This window comes from Podarcis filfolensis (genome assembly GCF_964270895.1).
Source record: "Podarcis filfolensis genome assembly, chromosome: 17".
Taxonomy (NCBI): Eukaryota; Metazoa; Chordata; class Lepidosauria; order Squamata; family Lacertidae; genus Podarcis; species Podarcis filfolensis.
In genome coordinates, this window is record NC_139621.1 from 16801083 (window position 1) to 16821508 (window position 20426).

Below are 20426 nucleotides of genomic sequence, written 5' to 3' on the forward strand. Positions count from 1 at the left end.
CCCAAGTATCATTCCCATCTGGGGCTGGGAGTGATTTGCATCAGGATCACAGCTGGAAACCTTCTACTCTGTGGCTAGCCAAGAGGAAATGTGGCTCTTGGGTTCAAAAATGTCCCACAACCCTATGCTATGACTGTTCTTTACCCATCATTTGTATTGGTCTTAAATGGTTATCTGTCTTGAACATCAGCAATGGTCAACCAAAATGATCTAGGGCAGAGCTTTCCAAACTGTGTGTCACGACACGTTAAGTGTGTCAGCTGCAGTGTGTAGGTTAGTTTAACCTCTGGCTTGCTAATAAAATTGAATTACTGTGTCACGAAATGATGCATGTCTAAAAAGTGTGTCACCAACATGAAAAGTTTGGAAAGCTCTGGTCACACAACTCCACTTTGAGGAAAGGTTGTTGTGTTTGGGACTCATTTGCTTGGAGAAAGTGGTGACATTGTGGTAGAAATGTATAACAATCTTCATGGCATGAAGAAAGGGTCACTGGGGAAGACTTAGGTCATATCTTCAACATACAGTTAAAGCACTCATATACACTTGACTCCTCCAGTGGCGTAGCGTGGGGGGTGCAGGGGGGGCCAGCCGCACCGGGCGCAACATCTGGGGGTTAGGGTTAGGGGGCGCAAATCCACGGGTTAGGGGGCGCAAATTACTTGCCTTGCCCCGGGTGCTGACAACCCACGCTACGCCACTGGACTCCTCTGCCTCCCCCCAAAAAGAATCATGGGAACTTTGGCTTGTAAAAAGTGCTGAGAGTTGTTAGTAGCCCCTAAACAAATTGCAGTTCTCAGCGGGGAACCATGACTGTTAAATTGGCAAGAGAGTCCTTTTAATGCAGGCTTCCTCAAACCCTCCAGATGTTTTTGGCCTACAACTCCCATGATCCCTAGCTAGCAGCACCAGTCATCAGGGATGATGGGAATTGTAGTCTCAAAACATCTGGAGGGCTGAGTTTGAGGAAACCTGGTTTAATGGATCTGACTAGTGTAGAGTCAGAAGAAGTCTTGTAAGCCTAATGTTTTTAATTGGACCGCCTCTCTCCATATGAATCTACCTGGACCCTGAGTTCATCCTCTGAGGCCCTTCTTTGTGTACCTCTTCCATAAGAGGTCCAGAGGGTGACAACATGAGAGCAGGCCTTTTCTGAGTGGCTCCCCATTTGTAGAATGCTCTCTCCAGGAATGTTCAGCTGGCCAGGCGAAAACACTCCTCTTTAACCAGGCCATTGGCTGATTGACATCTAATATGTTGTGAAAAGGGGGATTATTGGTTTCTCTTTGTTTTTATTTTTACTATATATTTTTTGCATTTTTAAAATTATAATTTTATGTTGTGAACCACCCTGAGAGCCACGGGTATAGGGCAATATAAAATTTTAAATAATGGTGATAATGATGATTGATGATGACGATAATGGGCTTAGAGGAGCATAGGGTTTGTAGCAGGGAAAGTTGCCTCCTAATTCAATTCAATTCTCTTCTTTTTTAAAAAAAAGCCCAAGAAACACAACAACAACTCCACTGGACCAATGGGAAAAGGGCACAATGGAAGCCCCCTTAGATCAGCCCCCCAAGTGAAGACCAAAGAGCTTGCAGCACGCTGTGTAAGGACCTTGTTTCTGTGAACCATCATGTTCACCAAACAGCAAGGTAGAACTGCACATAATTTTTTTTTGGGGGGGGATGCAAGTTTCCCAACTCAATGTTTTCTTCATAGAACATTGATTGATTGATTGATTGATTGATTGTGTTCATATCCCACCTATTCTCCCAGGAGCTCAAGAACTGTGACTGGCCCAAAGTCACCCAGAAAGCTTTGTGGCTAAGTGGGGATTTGAACTCTGGTCTCCCACATCCTAGTCTGATTCTCTAACCACTATGCAACACTGAGCTACTGGCTGGGGATAGTAGACAGGAGGAAGAGGGTAACTTACACCTTTGTGTATGAATTCACTGCAGATTACCTACCCTGGCTGTGTATCAATTTTCTCTCCTCCCAACCAGCTCTCCCCCACTCCTTCAAGTAAGCCCAGTTGGGGGGAAAATGTTCATGAGAGGGCCACATGGAAAGTTAGGTCAAACCCATGCAATACATTTAAAGCACTCACGGGTAGTGCTGTAGGTTAAACCACAGAGCCTAGGACTTGCTGATCGGAAGGTCGGCGGCTCGAATCCCCACGACGGGGTGAGCTCCCGTTGCTCGGTCCCTACTCCTGCCAACCTAGCAGTTCGAAAGCACGTCACAGTGCAAGTAGATAAATAGGTACCACTCCAGCGGGAAGGTAAATGGTGTTTCCGTGCGCTGCTCTGGTTCGCCAGAAGTGGCTTAGTCATGCTGGCCACATGACCCGGAAGCTGTATGGCGGCTCCCTCAGCCAGTAAAGCGAGATGAGCACCACAACCCCAAAGTCGGTCACGACTGGACCTAATGGTCAGGGGTCCTTTACTATACCACTTTAGCAGTCATGGAGAATCTTGGCAAGTGTAGTTTCTTAAGGGCACTGTGATTCATAGCTCTGTGAGGTCACCACCTCAAACAAACTACATTTCCCAGGATTCCTGATCAAAGTGTACCCATTAGCTATGAAGACAGCAATATACTGCTTAGCCAGCCGTCCTGCAGAAATAAGGCGAAATGCTCTTATAAATAAATGCTCTGGCTGTCTACAAAGCCGCTCAGAAAAGCAACGCTTATCTAGCACATACACAATGATTTTGTGTAATGTTACCTTTGGGAAAGGTCTTCATTTATGACTCTAAGGAAATGGGAAGGAAAGAAACCTCTCTTCGGCTCTCATCTGACTTGCTTGAGCCGATATTTTGCATGACAATGGATCACTTCCCACCGTCAGCAAGTGCTATGGCTTTGTACAAACACCTGCTACGAGAAGATATGTTGGTTCTGCATTCCTAATCTCTGCCATCAAACCTGGGATGATATTCTAGGAATGATTTTGCCAGAATGGCTTTATACTTGGTCAAAGAAATAGGTCTTACGCACCAAATTCACAACTTTGTGTAAGCCTCCTCCAACATGGATTTGTCTAATTTATCTATTACAAGCGGGAAGCTGCCGCAAAATGTTGCAGTGTATTCCCAGCCATTTAGAGGACAAGCTGCTGTTTAGGTCTCCAGTCAACTTGTAGGGCTATTTGAGACCTGCACGGTAGCAATGTTCACCTGTTACTGCTCATCTCATAGTGCTAAGCTCTTCCTAATATGCATTATCATCTGCACAATGTCAATTAGTACGCTCTGAGTAGGTGTAAATAAACATGAATCAGGTGAAAGTTAATCTGTAAATAATCTCGATTTTAAGGTAGTGGATATGAATTAAACCAGATATTAATCAGTGTGCAAAAACTCAATTAAAAAACCCAGCCTGCATGGTTTCAGAGCCAAATAGCCTTTGGTTATTCACAGAGGTTGGAACTAGACTAAGTCGGTTGAAATTAGGTTCCAATGAAATCAACGACACTAATCAGCCATGACTTCTGTGTATGTCAATAGGCGCCAATTGCAACTAACTTAGTCTGGATCCAAACCAGACTCTGCTCTTTGAGGGACACGGGTGGTGCTGTGGGTTAAACCGCAGAACCTAGGGCTTGCCGATCGGAAGGTCGGCGGTTCGAATCCCTGCGATGGGGTGAGCGCCCGTTCTTTGGTCCCAGCTCCTGCCAATCTAGCAGTTCGAATGCACGTCAAAGTGCAAGTAGATAAATAGGTACCACTCCAGCAGGAAGGTAAATGGTGTTTCCATGCACTGCTCTGGTTTCGCCAGAAGCAGCTTAGTCATGCTGGCCACATGACCAGGAAAAACTGTCTGCGGACAAATGCCGGCTCCCTCAGCCAGTAAAGCGAGATGAACGCCGCAACCCCGGAGTCATTCACACTGGACTTAACTGTCAGGGGTCCTTTACCTTTACCTTTACCTTTACCACATGTTTATATAGACAGCATTTCCCAGTGGGTTTGATGCTCAGGTGGGAAGCATTGGCTTGAATTCCTAGGTCTCATCCTGCTTTCCTTCATCTAGTTCCATTGCTCTTCATCACTGCTTATTCTTGGTTTATTTTACTCCTCACCAGAACCTCCTGGCCAGAAAGTTCTGCTGCCAGGAACTCTCAGCCCAAGTGCCAGTTTTTGAAATGGGGTGTGTAGGGGAAAGAAGAAGCCATTCTTGCCAGCCCTCCATTTTGAGAGGAGCATGTGTTCCTTTCCTTCCCCCTTTGTCGTTCAACCCTCAATAAGCACCTTTTCTTCAGTGGAGCTATAAATGGAGAAATTTGCATATCAGTATTAATTCTTAGCCACAACACAACTGAGCAAAACATAATTTTTATATTCATTTCACTTCATTTGTAACTCAGCTCTCCACAGCAGCAAGGTTAAGTAGGGTATGATTGGTTTCTTTTCAACTCAGCTCTGAATAGTTTGCATGGTGTTTGCATATAATTAGAAATGTGTTGCTTATGCACAGATAGATGGTATAGTAAGCTGTTTGGGCTGGGTATTCAAGCTTCAAACCAGACAGTGCATCCTGGAGAGGAAACCCAGCTCCTTTAAAATGGCAATGAGGTGGAAAGACTGGCAACAATATCTCCCCCAGTTTCTCATCAGAATGGTGTATTAGCTATCCAGGCTGGGCGGAGGCTAATGCACCGGGAATAGGTAGGAGGTGCAAATCCTTGCTCCAGTTGACAATCATTGTGCGGCCTTCAGCTGTAACAACTCAGTGGGAAAACAGTCCTCTGGCAGCAGAGTTCCAGGTTCAGCCTGAATCCTTGGCATATGCAGTTAAAACAGGGGTGGGGAACCAGTGTGTTGGCAAGCGACCAAGGAAACAGGGGCAATTGGCAGGCCCCCAGCTGGCTCCAGCCCACCGGCCGGTGGGCCGGGCGAACTCCAGTCCTTGGTGCAGCATGAATCAGCAACCTGAGCTTCAGAAGCTAGGACACGCTACTCAGCAGAGTAAATGCTGCACAAACAAAAGTGGCAGGAGAGGCTGTGTGAGCATATTTAAGGTAAAGGTAAAGGGACCCCTGACCATTAGGTCCAGTCACGGACGACTCTGGGGTTGCGGTGCTCATCTCGCTTTATTGGCCAAGGGAGCTGGCATACAGCTTCCGGGTCATGTGGCCAGCATGACTAAGCCACTTCTGGCAAACCAGAGCAGCGCACGGAAATGCCATTTACCTTCCCGCTGGAGCGGTACCTATTTATCTACTTGCACTTTGACGTGCTTTCGAACTGCTAGGTTGGCAGGAGCAGGGACCGAGCAATGGGAGCTCACCCCGTCACAGGGATTCGAACCGTGGACCTTCTGATCGGCAAGTCCTAGGCTCTGTGGTTTAACCCACAGCGCCACCTGCGTCCCATTCAGCGTACATTCAGCGTACATCAGGACAAAAAGGAAACATGTCTGATCTCCTTCGTCTCCAAAGCAAAGCGGCAAAAACAATAGCTATACACAAACGGAAGTTCCCAGCAAGCTGTGCTGGACTGTACACAGGCATGTGACACACAACAATCATGCCTGTTCCTTAAGGTGGAACGGAATATCCTAACACAATGCCCACCAAAGCCATTTCTGGTGGCCCACCAACAAACCCTCCAACATTTTCCCGATGAAAATAGGGACGTCCTATTCCACAATAATTCTATGGAAATCCACATGGTTGCAAAGCAGCATGGATACCTACATGAGGGCTGAAAAGGTAGAGAGAGAGAGAGAGAGAGAGAGAGAGAGAGAGAGAGAGAGAGGGAGGAAGGAAGGAAGGAAGGAAGGAAGGAAGGAAGGAAGGAAGGTAGGTAATGTATTCCAGGGTAGGAGGAATGGAGTGTTCTTCTCCAGGGGGTTGTAGTGAATCAGAGGAACCACAGGGTTACTGTGGAGTATTATGGGGAAAGGTGAGGGTAAGTTGAATTGGCTACAGGAATTGCCAATCCAAACCATCCAACCATCTTGGGACTCCACTCTGAGCTACCTTCCCAGATTGACAAATCCCTATCGGCCTCTACTGTAAAAATAATGAAGGTGGATAGAGGGCAGGGACAACTGGTGGAATGGAGGTGGGTAGGAAGGAGAGCCAGGCTAACTAGATTTGGAACAAATTAGGCTAGGGTTTAACCATGACAGCTTAGAGCTGGGGGAGAGCATTTCTCAAGGGAAACAAGGGGGACTAGATTCTTGTTGGGAGAATCTATGTTTTCATTCCATTGACATCTATGTTTCCTTAGATCAGAGTGCAAAGGTGTGCAAGAAAGCCAATGTGCATGGAACTGGTGAAGACTTCTAATTCTTGCAGAATGTGAATGCGTGTTAATATGCCCACTAATGGCTGCAGTATGTAAATCAGAGAGTCTTCCTCCATCAAGAATCTTAAGTAGGGATGGAAGGACCAGACAATTTTCAGCCTGTGACAGTTTCATATATGTTCCTTCCTACATCCTTTCTACCCCATTTATACATGTTTTAGGATTCAATTGCTTATTATTAGTCTGTCTCGCTGAAGTACAAGACAATGAGCTTGTGGAGAAATAAAAAGGTAAAGGTACCCCTGCCCGTACGGGCCAGTCTTGACAGACTCTAGGGTTGTGCGCCCATCTCACTTAAGAGGCCGGGGGCCAGAGCTGTCCGAAGACACTTCCGGGTCACGTGGCCAGCGTGACAAAGCTGCATCTGGCGAGCCAGTGCAGCACACGGAAACGCCGTTTACCTTCCCGCCAGTAAGCGGTCCCTATTTATCTACTTGCACCCGGGGGTGCTTTCGAACTGCTAGGTTGGCAGGTGCTGGGACCGAGCAACGGGAGCGCACCCCGCCGCGGGGATTCGAACCGCCGACCTTTCGATCGGCAAGCCCTAGATGCTGAGGCTTTTACCCACAGCGCCACCCGCGTCCCTGTGGAGAAATAGGATGCCTTAAATATGATGCCTGGATCCCACCACAAAGTCAAATGCAATCCAGGGATTGTGAAAAATCTCTAACACTTTCAAATAAACCTGGAATCCAGTTTGGAGCATGGCTGACTTTGACAAAAGCTGGGGGATTGTTTGGGCTTACAAATGAGAGAAAAACCAGTTAGTTTCATAGGCTGAAAAGGGATAGGAATTGAGGTTTCCATTTGTATTTGCATGGATCCCTGTGAAATGAAACTGTCATGTTAAATCTGAAATGTTTGAGGGCACCTGACTGACAGGCATTGCATTTAAAAGAAGGCTATCTTAAGAACAAACTATTATAATGATTCAATGGATCAGTGATCAAGCCTAATATATCTAGTCTCCAACAGAGCCCATTGCAAAATAGAGCAAAGGAGTAAATGTAAGGAGAAATTCTGATTTCTGAGGTGTTGCTGCTAATTTTTTTTATCCCTACTTTGGGCAAATGGTTTCAGAGCCATAAGCAAATAGATATATGATAGATAGATAGATAGATAGATAGATAGATGATAGATAGATGATAGATTAGGTAGATGATGCTGTTGTTTAGTCATGTCCAACTCTTCGTGACCCCATGGACCAGAGCACGCCAGGCACTCCTGTCTTCCACTGCCTCCCACAGTTTGGTCAAACTCATGTTGGTAGCTTCAAGAACACTGTCCAACCATCTAGTCTTCTGTCGTCCCCTTCTCCTCAATCTTTCCCAACATCAGGGTCTTTTCCAGGGAGTCTTCTCTTCTCATGAGGTGGCCAAGGTCTTGGAGCCTCAGCTTCAGGATCTGTCCTTCCAGTGAGCACTCAGGGCTGATTTCCTTCAGAATGAAGAGGTTTGATCTTCTTGCAGTCCATGGGATTATAGATAGAGTAAATAACTCTCATACACCCAATACTTTATAAAATTCCATCAAACCTTTACGATTGGTTTTATGCTAGCTCCTTATTTTTAAATTTAATGCTGTTTTTTTAATCTATTTGAATTATTTTGTCTATTTGTATGCCATGACATGAGAATTCATCCTAAAAGGGTAATAAAAACAGCAAAAATAGCAATAATAATATATCTGATGTTGCCATCTGATTTTCAAAATGGATTTCTATTATTATTATTATTATTAAGAAAAATTATACATCCTTCTCCACAAAGGACTTGCTCAAGACATGAATTTAACCCTAGTCCTAATACACAAATAAACAAACTAAAAAGAGCGGTAAAACAACAACACAAAGCCCAGCACTCACAAGCAAAATGTTAAGCAGCAGAAGAAGAAAAATAATATTTTAAAAGTGATGCTCTTAGTTGCCATAGGCAGGGCATCACCACAGAGAAAACCACGTGGGCATTTCCAGACTGTTGCTATTTGGGGGTGGGATTCAAAATGTACTGAAAGATTCTGGTTGCGCAGTTATAGCTGATGGGGAGGTCTTGTACAGCAAACACAATTCACCCAAAGACCAGCCTTTTTTGTGATAAAGAACTTGATGGGGAAATGTACTGGAAAGTTTGGCGTCATACATGCTTTGATTCAACATCATCTAAAAGGTAAAGGGACCCCTGGCCATTAGGTCCAGTCGTGGCCTACTCTGGGGTTGCGGCGCTCATCTCACTTTATTGGCCGAGGGAGCTGGCGTACAGCTTCCAGGTAATGTGGCCAGCATGACTAAGCCGCTTCTGGCAAACCAGAGCAGCACACGGAAATGCCGTTTACCTTCCCGCTGGAGCGGTACCTATTTATCTACTTGCACTTTTATGTGCTTTCGAACTGCTAGGTTGGCAGGAGCAGGGACCGAGCAACGGGAGCTCACCCCGGGGTGGGGATTTGAACCACCAACCTTCTGATCGGCAAGTCCTAGGCTCTGTGGCTTAACCCACAGCGCCACCCGCATCCCGCAACATCATCTAGCATCCCTCAAAACAAATCACAACGAATGCTCATTAAATACCCAAAGTCATCTAATCTTGCTGCAAAAAAACCCAGCAATGAAACAAGAAACAGGGCCAATGCTCAATATACAGGAAGTCAAAAAGCACCCATTGTCTCTTTTCTCTGGGTTCTGTAAATGGAAAGTAGCCTCGGAGGACTGTGACTGAGATTGGAAGAGCAGTAAGGAGTAGGAGTCTCTTAATGCTCCCACCACCACCATTTTCCCTGGGAGAAAAATCTATGACGAAAGAGTTAAGCGGCCTCTTGCCCCATGTGCCGTCCCAATCACACCCCCAAAGGCTGCTTTTCATTTAAAATAACATATCATGGGCCTTCATATCTAGTCTGAGCCTCACAGAGTTCCCCTGACGCAATGTCCCTGGGGGTCTCATTGTTTATGTTGTGAGGACCCTTTATCTTCTGCCCAATCCTATTTTCCTTCTTCGTTATTCCTCCCTGCACTGTTTCTAAGCCACCCATCCTTGCAGTTTAGTATGCAGGAGATGAACTTTCCTGTTCAAACATTAAACATTATGTTTAAATATTCAATAGTAATGTTCTTCTTTTGCCGGGTAAGCCCCGCTATATAGCAGGGTTTAAATTGGTTTACAAATATTTGACACTGGGCTTCTACACCGGTGGTGTCACAAATGATGCAAGAGGGTTTTTCTATTCCGCCAACGGTATGGCAACCAAGCCATACCATTATTTTGAAGACAGATGTTCCTGTATAGGTGTGGCTTCATTGTTTTCTAGTTACAACGGAAGATATTGCTCTTGGTGTACGTGCGCCTTACAACTTTCAGAAGCTTTGTTCTATAACAATTTAAAAAGGGAAAGGGAGGGGGGCAAACCCACACAACATGCATCTTTTTAATCATAATCAGTCACCTGGCGATTATTTTAGAGAGATGAGAATTCTGAAGTGTTGGAATAGGCATAGGAGTATGCTATTAAAATTTTCATGCAGGCTGCGAGAATACCCACTGAGAGCTTTTTCTCATCTTGCAGCTCCTTAAAAATTATTCTCCAACATTTAAATATAGGCTAAGCACAGGCTTTCTGGTTTTAACCCTTTTTAAAGTTTCGTGGTGCAGGGAGATATATTTCACTTCCCAGACCTTAAGCTCAGGTTTCCCAGGTGTGAGAGATCGAAAACCAAGCATAGGCAACTTCTGGATTTGGAGTCAAGTGTAGACCTTCAGGTCTATTTTCCTGGTTCTCCAGACCCTCCCCGGATCACACCGCCTCACCAGCAACACCCCCTCTCCCCAGACCACACATGGGGCAATATTGTGAAAACCTTTCCCTGCTAGTTCTTCTGATTGTATAGCATTGGCCTGAAAATGGATTCCTTTGGTTTGCAGATCGCTGAATTTGCAGTATTTCTGTAGTACCTTTAATGGTTGTTTAAAAGAGGGAATTTCAACAGCCCCCTTCAGAAGTTACTTGCCATATCAGCTGTTAGAGCATGAGACTCTTAATCTTAGGTGAAATCCTTTAGTGAAACAGTAGGTATACATTTTGGTAACATCTATGTGGGATGTGGGTGGCACTGTGGGTTAAACCACAGAGCCTAGGACTTGCCAATCAGAAGGTCGGCAGTTCGAATCCCCGCAACGGGGTGAGCTCCCGTTGCTCAGTCCCTGCTCCTACCAACCTAGCAGTTCGAAAGCACGTCAAAGTACAAGTAGTCAAATAGGTACCGCTCCGGCAGGAAGGTAAACAGCGTTTCTGTGCGCTCCTGTGGTTCGCCAGAAGCAGCTTAGTCATGCTGGCCACATGACTTGGAAGCTGTACGCTGGCTCCCTCGGCCAATAAAGCAAGATGAGCGCCGCAACCCCAGAGTCGGCCACGACTGGACCTAATGGTCGGGGTCCCTTTACCTTTACCTAGGTATATATGTATTTTGTTTTTCTAGCTTGATCAAAATTATTTATTATTTCATAACAAGTAGGTAGTTAAGAGGTTAGGTGACTTCAGTGGCAGGCATCTGGCACCCCCCAGAATTTGGCACCCGGGTGCCCCACACCCCTTACACCCCTGTGTAAAGACAGCTCTGAGGAGGAAGAAGAAGCGACAGATGATGGACACTGTGTCTTTAGAAAGCCTTCCAACCCACCCACCCCGAGAACCTGGCGAGCATTGAAAGTAGGAGAGCAAAGAGCTCAAAGGCAGAAGGCACTTTTCAGCACCTATAGCAATGACACATGAGGAAGCAGGAGAGACAAAGGGGGTGGAGACTTACTCAGGACAATGCCATTATTCCAATAGGCTGCATTCCCAAGCCTCTCTCTGTGAATATTGAATAAAAAGCAGATGCTCAGGACTTTTCCTTGTCTGTTCCTGGCAACCTGCCATGGGAGTTGGTTCCTCTGCCGCCTGACGAAAGCATGAGGTGGGAGACCACGCTAAGTCCTGCCTCTATGTACTCCCCCCTCCAACTCACAAAGGGTGAAGATTTGAAATGGGGAGATTTCTGCACTTGTGGAGGCTCCACACCCAGTTTAGGACCCCAATTATGCAGGTACCTCCGTGCATCTCCATTGCAGCGCTTCACCCTTCATGAGTTGGGGGTTGATAGGAAATGCAGCATGACCACCCCAGCTCTCGCTGCTGACATGTAGCTTTTGAGCAGAATTCCTGGAGAGCGTTACTGGCTCTCAGAGTTTTCCGACTGTGAGCTCCAGGTAGGGAAACTTGAAAATGTAGCATGATAGGAGGGTTAAGTGTTGACAATAAAGCAGGACACTTTTAATTTACTCTCTGTGCATGCTAGCTATTTATATTTTAAAACAGAAGGGGATTTCTTACCCTCCAGGTTTGAAATAATGAAAAACAACTGAGTGATATTAACTCAACGCTTGTTAAATTCATAAATTCATAGAGGACTGGCATTTCATAAATATTGATTGATTTGGAGCCCCATTTACTACCATGCAACTGTCAAAGCACCAATTAATCATGCATTTGTTTCTGAAGACCAATATTGTTTTTGCTAACCTTGGAAAACAGGCAGATCAGCGATGAATCAAGGCCATATCAAACAGGAGCAACACTGTCAGCTTAACTTAGTTAAGCCACAGTGCAGGGGGCTGGGGTGGGCAGCGTGGTGGAGAGGGGGAAAAGAATGAGCAGTGAAGGGGCAGCCTGAGCTATTTTATACCTCTCTTTTCACTTGGTTATACACACAGCTTTTGCTTCTTTTCTTATCTAGATTAGAGGATCGACGACTCAGAAGTGCCCTAGGCATTGCACAGCGTTGATTTCATTACGTGGGCCATTATGCAGGAAGGATAGTGAAGCTGTGGTGTTCAGAAGACACAGGCACCAATCCTAACAGCAAAGTTAAGTGGCTTGGTGCTAATAGCCTTGCAACTAAGGTGGCCCCACCCACAAAAAGGAGGTGGGGTCTGCATCCTCTGGGGGACCCCAGGTATAGCAAACCAAGCGCATGAAGGCTGTGCATGCATCCAATCATGCAGGAGCTAAGGGAAGGGGGAAGAAGCATGCATGCAGAACTTGGTGTGGTGGCTAATGGAGCCACAGACCCATCAGCTGCTGCAAAGGTTGTCCTCATAAAAATTCATCAGCATTTGAGAGTGAAATTTTCCTAATAAACATATCACTGTATGAAGTTTTGGCTAAAGCAAATAATTTTGCAAGCAATTTCCCCTTGTCTTTTGTATTATGAATTATTGAATTTATATACCACCCTATACCCAGAGGTTTCAAGGCAGTTCACAAAAAAGATCACAATATATAAAATAAAAATAAAAACAATAACCCAATAGTAAAGCTAAAGGGACCCCTGACCATTAGGTCCAGTCATGGCCGACTCTGGGGTTGCGGTGCTCATCTCGCTTTATTGGCCAAGGAAGCCAGAGTACAGCTTCCGGGTCATGTAGCCAGCATGACTAAGCCGCTTCTGGAGAACCAGAGCAGTGCATGGAAACACCGTTTACCTTCCCGCCGGAGCGGTACCTATTTATCTACTTGCACTTCGTGCTTTTGAACTGCTAGGTTGGCAGGAGCAGGGACCGAGCAATGGGAGCTCACCCCATCGCGGGGATTCGAACCGCTGACCTTCTGATCGGCAAGTCCTAGGCTCTGTGGTTTAACCCACAGCGCCACCCACATCCCTTAACCCAATAGTACCCCCACCAAAGAGCTACATATAGGATGTTGATCGGTCAACCAAAGGTCTGGTAAAAAAGGAACGTTTTTGCCTGACGCCTAAAGGTATATAATGAAGGTGCCAGGTGAAATTCCCTGGGGAGAGCATTCCACAGACGGGGAGCCACTGCAGAGAAGGCCCCGTTCTCATGTTGCCACCCTCTGGACCTCTCAAGGAGGAGGCACATGAAGGAGGGCCTCAGAAGATGATCTCAGGGACTGGGTAGGTTCACATGGAAAGAGGCAGTCCTTGAGGTATTGCAGTCCTGAGCCGTTTTGTATGGCATTGCCACTACATTTTAATGCACACTTTATTCTAACATTTAAACATTTGTAGACATTGTTTGGTAGTAAAGCTGCACTGCAAAATTCAGCGGAGTGCAAATTTCGAAAGCTTGCGGTGTTCCAGGCCTTCTATTGTATTTTGAGAAGTGTGAATTAAGTACATTCGCCTTTAAATGCAAACTGATTTGAATTTCTTCCCCATCCCTACCTCTTGCCCTGGTGTGAAACCTCCAAAATAAGTGAGGATTCCTATCTGTTGTCTTGATTGCATATAAATGCAGAACACATAAACTCCGGAGTGCAGATCATCGCTATGGGAGCAAGCACATGGTATTTTCCTTACAGATTAAGGTCTTTGACTCGTAATGGGAGTTCACATTTTCCTATGCAACAGCGGTGGCAGCAGCTGTGGCCTCTTCATACCCAAAGGAGAGGCTAAGGACAGGTCAAATTGTGACAGAGTGAGGGTGTTAATTCCTCTCAGTGTCGGTTGCGGGTGCGATCACCCACCCCCAAGTATTCACAGTTACCCTGTAGCTGGCAGATTCAGAGGGTAGTGAAAGACACTGATTGCTGAAGACACATCGCTGAGCAGCCGTGTCCTGCCGTCCAAAAGCAGAGGGGATTCCACACACAAAACAACTCATCCCAGAGGAGAGGGAAGCTATCCTGTAGCTATCCAGGAAGAGTTTGAGGCAGAGGAAAGTGTTCCAGGAGAGAAAAGAGCCCATTCTTTTTCTCTCTCCCCCCTTTTTTTGCAAACACCTTAAGCTACAAGAATGATGAACAACCACCTCTCCTCCTTAAGAATATCCATGTAGTTAATGTCTTTGTTTTATGCCTGCAAGGGAAGAAAGGAACTGACAATCCGGCTTATTTGGAGGGAGGGGAAATGAGCAGTTTGGCAGGGATTTTTAAAAGATGTGGAGGGGAGAAGGAACTCTAAGACCCTCCAAGGAGTTTGGGGGACAAAGAAACTCACATGTTAGCTGCCAGAGAACAGCAATCGGTTAATCATCAACTTAGCAAGAGCTCAAAGTGCTCTCCTTGACTTCAATACAGCCCCATGGAAAAACCCCAGTGTTAGCCACTTTCCATTTTAAACCTTCATTAATACAGAAACATTTCCCATTTCTGTGTCAATTAAATCTAGTAAAGGTAAAGGACCCCTGGATGGTTAAGTGCAGTCAAAGGCAACAAAGGGGTGCAGCGCTCATCTCTGCTTTCAGGCTGAGGGAGCCGGCGTTTGTCCACAGACAGCTTTCTGGGTCATGTGGCCAGCAGGACTAAACCACTTTTGGCACAACAGAACACTGTGACGAGTTCCAGAGCCATTTAGCTTCCTACCTATTTATCTACTTGCACTGACCTGCTTTCAAACTGCTGGGTTGGCAGGAGCTGGGACAGCAACAGGAGCTCACCCTGTCGTGCACATTCCAACTGCTGACCTTACGAACGGCAAGCCCAAGAGGCTCAGTTGTTTAGACCACAGTGCCACCAGCGCCCCGCAGTTAAATCTATTATACTTAACAAGCACAGGGTCATTCACATCCCAGGGATTTGGGAAGATAAAATCATAGAATTGTAGAATAGGGACCCCAAGGATCATCTAGTCCAACCCCCTGCAATGTGGGAATCTTTTGCCCAATGCAGGGCTCGAACCCACGTCCCTAAGATTAAGAGTCTCAGGCTTTACCAGCTGAGCCACAACTGGTTCTCATATTGTTTCAGAAAGTGCAATTTGATCAATATCTTTAAATGCAAACTTTGCCTTAAATCATGGGTAGGCAGCTCCATCGTTCTGCCCGGACACTGAGGTCCAGCGCCGAGGGCCTTCTGGCAGTTCTCTTGCTGTGAGAAGCCAAGTTACAGGGAACCAGGCAGAGGGCCTTCTCAGTAGTGGCACCCGCCCTGTGGAACGCCCTCCCACCAGATGTCAAAGAGAATAATAACTACCAAACTTTTAGAAGACATCTAAAGGCAGCCCTGTTTAGGGAAGCTTTTAATGTTTAATAGGCTATTGTATTTTAGTGTTTTGTTGGAAGCCGCCCAGAGTGGCTGGGGGGACCCAGCCAGATGGGTGTAGTATAAATAATAAATTGTTGTTGTTGTTGTTGTTGTTGTTGTTGGCAAACTAAGGCCCGGGGGCCAGATCCGGCCCAATTGCCTTCTCAATCCAGCCTGCGGACAGTCCAGGAATCATCGTGTTTTTACATGAGTAGAATGTGTGCTTTTATTTAAAATGCATCTCTGGGTTATTTGTGGAGCATAGGAATTCATTCATCCCCCCCCTTCAAAATATAGTCCACACCCCCACAAGGTCTGAGGGACAGCGACCCTGCTGAAAAAGTTTGCTGACTCCTGCCTTAAATTTCCTCTCTTCCCCCAGCTGGGTATACCTGTATGATAATTTTTTTGCAAACACCTGTGGGTTGCAATTGTACCACACATTTGACCACCTGTTGACACTATCTTAGATGTGAACCTAGGAATGTATTGTGCAATGTGGTTCTGAGTTAGAAAATGGTGGTAGAAATCTCCCCCCCTCGAAAAAAGAAAAAAAAAGAAAAAAAAAAGCAGATCCAAATATAGTCTCATGCTTGTCCATAACTGTACAAAAGAAGGAAAGCTTTGATGTGAAATGAAGTACTCATGATATTCTCTTATGGAGAAAAATGGAAGGACTAAGAGCAATTTAAGCAGAAAGTGCTTTAAATATAAAGCACTAAAAAGGAAATATGAAGAGGTGAGGGGGAAAATCTCTGCTCACCAAGCAAAGAATTAGGTGCCAAAATGGTCATGTAGCCTTCCTGGAAAGATTTAATGGAGGTGAATCAAAAGGTAAAGGAGACAGTAAATAAAGTAGATGGGTTAAAAGGGAGATAGTTCAATACCTAAGCTGACTTCAAAGAAATTAAAGAAAAGGTACTGGCAAATGAAGCAGAACAAAGAGCCAGGGGTTGTGAAGATTAACTGTCTGAACTTTTGAACAAATTAGGCTTCCAGGAGGTTCAGTAGAACAGCTGGAAAGTAATGCTAACATCCTCATTTGAGATCCCCCCCCTCCACCCATTGGGGGAAATAACTCAGTTTACATAACATATTTTGAACATCAGTTCTTCTTCCTCTTTGGCGATCACTCACAGCCGAGTAAGACTGTTTTGCATAAACACAGTTTTAACAATGAGTCCATAAGTGACTATGGAGGCCAATTCTGGATCCACACGTCCTTCTACATTAGTTTCTGGGTGGGAGTTGATCACGGTGTAGCTTTGTCAAATGTGCCTTCCTCTTAGCCTGTTTCTCCCTTGCGTCCTGAGTTTGAGTGTCTTCAAAGCCCATGACACCTTTGGTAAAGGCTGTTCTCCAATTGGAGCGCTCGCACGCCAGTGTTTCCCAATTGTTGGTGTTTATACTACATTTTTTTTAGATTTGCCATGAGACAGTCTTTAAACCTCTTTTGTTGACCCACCAGCATTACGCTTTCCATTTTTAAGTTCGGAATAGAGTAGTTGCTTTGGAAGACGATAATCAGGCACCCGCACAACACGACCAGTCCAATGAAGTTGATGTTGAAGAATCATTGCTTCAACACTGGTAAAATAACTGTTTACATAGCATATTTTGAGCATCAGTATGGTAGAATGGACAGAATATTGGTCAAGAAGTGAGGAAACTTGAGTTTAAATCTCATAAGAGCATAAGACAGGTCTGCTGGGTCAAGTCAAGAATAGCTCCTCCGGTCCAGAATTTTGTTCTTACAGTGACCAGCCTGCAAGCAGAATGTGAGCACTCACTTAACCCAATTAACAGCATTTTTATGAGAATAAAATGGAGTTGGAAGTCTCTCTCTCTCTCTCTCTCTCTCTCTCTCTCTCTGTGTGTGTGTGTGCGATATACTTTGAGCTCCTTTGGAGGAAGTGTGGGCATGAGATCAAGCATGAGACTATTAATCTGAAGGTTGTGGGTTCGAATCCCACGCAGGGCAAAATATTCCTGCATTGCAGGGGGTTGGACTGGATACCCCTCAGGGTCCCTTCCAATTCTATGGTTCTATGAGAGGCACCTTGAAATGATCTGGTAGAATATCATAGCTGCAAAATGCTAGTAAGGCTCTGGGAAAAAAACAGTCAAATGCTCATCATCATTTGCTGTCATCCTTGTGGGTGGTTGGGACTTTTTCAGAAAACTGGAGCTGGTACAGTCTTGAAATTTCTGTTAGTAATGACGAGCTCCTTCTAGGTCATTACTATATCTCCACATCATGATTTATAATAAAGCAAGGCTGGGAATCTCAAGATCAGGAGCCACTCAGCCCTTTCTATCTGGCCTGCATAACTTCCCCGTCCATACCCGTCTACGGCCCTGAATCGTATCTGGAGCAGGTTTTTGCCTGGCTGGATTTGGTACTTGAACTGTGATCACTTGTCTGGATGGAGGTTAGAGCGGCGCTTGTGTAGAAACTAATCTAATAACATTTGTTCCTTGGCCCTTTCGGTGACAGCACCTCAATTTTGGAGTGAAATGTCTGGCGATCGAATATTGCAATCTTTTCGACAACAGGTGAAGAACATCTCTCTTTTTTTGTCCAGATGTATTAGATGGGGGGGTGGTTTTGTTTGCTTTTTTGCAGAGCAAACCAAATCCTTGAGCATCCCCCAGTAGGGGGTTGTATGTCCATCCTTCACCTTCTGTAGGAGAGAGCATGAGAAACGCACACTCCTAGGTACACAGTTTATTTTGCAAGAGGAGGCTTATAACCGAAAATACAGGTCGGAGGCTTGAGAGGGACATTGAATAGAAAGCTAAAATATTTAGCTTAGGCCTGGAAGAGCTGAAGAGAGGGATTTCTATCTCTGCAAAGATACAGGCATGGCAGATAAAGAGCAGGCTGTGGAAAATAAAATTGTTTGGGTAGCTGATTGAAGAAAGTGGGAGAAAGAGATAAGTGACGCTCTGTGTTGCAGACATACCTCTAGCTCAGCATACCTCAGAAGCAATAACTGGCTGTTTTAATAATTCACTCTCGGCCCAGACGAGTATATATATATATATATATATATATATATATATATATGAATGAGAGAAGGATGTAGTTTCTTTCCTGGGGATCAACCACACCCTAGGCCAAACCCAACCTCTCTCACCACCAAAGAAACACAAGAGAACAGCAGAGAACTGGCATGAGTAACGCTGACACCAAACCCTACATACATTAAGCAAAATAGAAACATTGCCATCCTACCCCACCCATCTTCCCCCCCTCCACCCCTTTTCTTCCTAATGTTTCAACAAATGAAACTGATTTGTAAAAATGTTATATGGAAAAAATACGAGAAACATTACACATACTTCTGTAAAACAAGAAAATCTTTAATAATAAAAAAATTAGCTTGGGAAAAGTGTAAGGCAATGTTACCACATTTCATAGGCTGGCAACCCCTTGCCAATTGAGCCACATTAAATTTGCACTGATAAGTGGCCAGACTGTGCAGAAACAGGGGGACATTCCTACGAGCAGGAGCACCAATTTGTCCCCCCATGGGTGCCCAGTGCGCCATGCCATCATGACGTGATATAACATCATGACATGGCAGTGTAGTGCATGCAAACATGCCAGCACCACTTTTTTTAAAAAAGGGCCTGGGCCTGTTTTCTTCACAGCACATTTTTCCCCAGGGCCACTGCATGCTGTGGCATGCTGCCACCGCCACCGAACTTCGGAGTTCCCGTTGCGCTCCAAAGGCTTGCGGATAGGCGCCTGAAGCCTGGAGAGTGAGAGGTGTTGGTGCACACCGATCCCTCTTGCTCTCCAGGCTTTGCTTTGCTGGAGAGGCGCTGCACAGTTTTCCCTCTCTGCGCAGCGCCCCTTCAGCGAAGCGGGAGGAGAAATGGAAGGGGCTCTGTTTCTCCTGCCGCTTCGCTGAAGGGGCGCTGAGCAGAGAGGGGGAGAATTTCTCCCCCCTGTTCTCCCCCTCCTATGGTCCAGTGCATCCTATGGTCCGGTGCATCCTATAGAGCGAAAAATACGGTAATAAATTAATAAAACAGTTGTTTTGTCAAGAATTGAGTTACAATTGTCCTTTTTAAGAAAGGTGTTTGGTTGCCAAGATGATGTTCACAGTCTTGTAGAGTGAACAACAGTGGCTAGTGCTGCTGTTGCCCAGTTGGGGTTTGTTGTTTTTGTGGTTTTCATTATTTTATCTTTGCAATACACACACACACACACACACACTTTCTGCAAGCCACTGCAAGAGCCCTATGGGCACGTTGGTAGGATATAAATTTCAGTAGTACATAAAATAAAATTGGCTGATATTATATAAAGGGGATTAGCAGGAGCTGCATGCAGCTGGAAGACGAGGCAGGAATCTGAGTCAGTTTGCACTTCAGAACATGCTGGCGGGTGTTCACTGCTCCAGTGGAAAGCACTCTGTACAGGGCAGATAAAGCAGGAGGAGAAAGCCTTTCCAAGATGTAAACACTTTATTTAGAAGACTCCACTTTGTCATAATATAGACCAGAGGATGGTGCTGCCATTTTTCAGTTATAGCACACCAAGGCATGAGTGACCTCTACCTCTCAGAAATTAGATTCAGGTAGGTAGCTGTGTTGGTCTGACGCAGTACAAAAATATATAAAAAAATTAAAAAATTGTATAGTAGCACCTTAGAGACCAACTAAGTTTGTTCTTGGTATGAGCTTTCGCGTGCATGCACACTTCTTCAGATACACTGAAACAGAAGTCACCAGACCTTTATATATAGTGAGAGGGTGGGGAGGGGTATTACTCAGAAGGGTGGTAGGAATGGGTGATTGGCTGATAGGTGTGGTAAACCTGTTGACGACTGTTAACGACTGCAATTGGTCTTACAGGAAAAAGCAAGGGATGAGATGGCCCAAAATAGCTGGCAATTCCCCCTTTTCTCCCCCTTAAAAGAACCATCACACAAACAGTCTTGTAAAAGGTAAAAATAACATTTACTCACTCAGAATACTTGTTGAAGAGTAACAGATATAGCTGCTTATTTCAGTCAGCAAGCTTAAAATGCTACAAGGACATATTTTAGTCTAGCTTAAGATGGTGACAGC

General features: G+C 45.3%; 1 long non-coding RNA gene across 1 annotated transcript in view; it reads left to right on the plus strand.

Moving 5' to 3' along the window:
* The window catches only part of LOC310753125, a 347922-nt gene that overhangs the window by 309077 nt on the left and 18419 nt on the right, over positions 1 to 20426 (plus strand). The window contains exon 2 of the long non-coding RNA XR_014543208.1: positions 10831 to 10846. This is a non-coding gene — a long non-coding RNA (uncharacterized lncRNA). The remainder of the gene's footprint in view (positions 1 to 10830; positions 10847 to 20426) is intronic.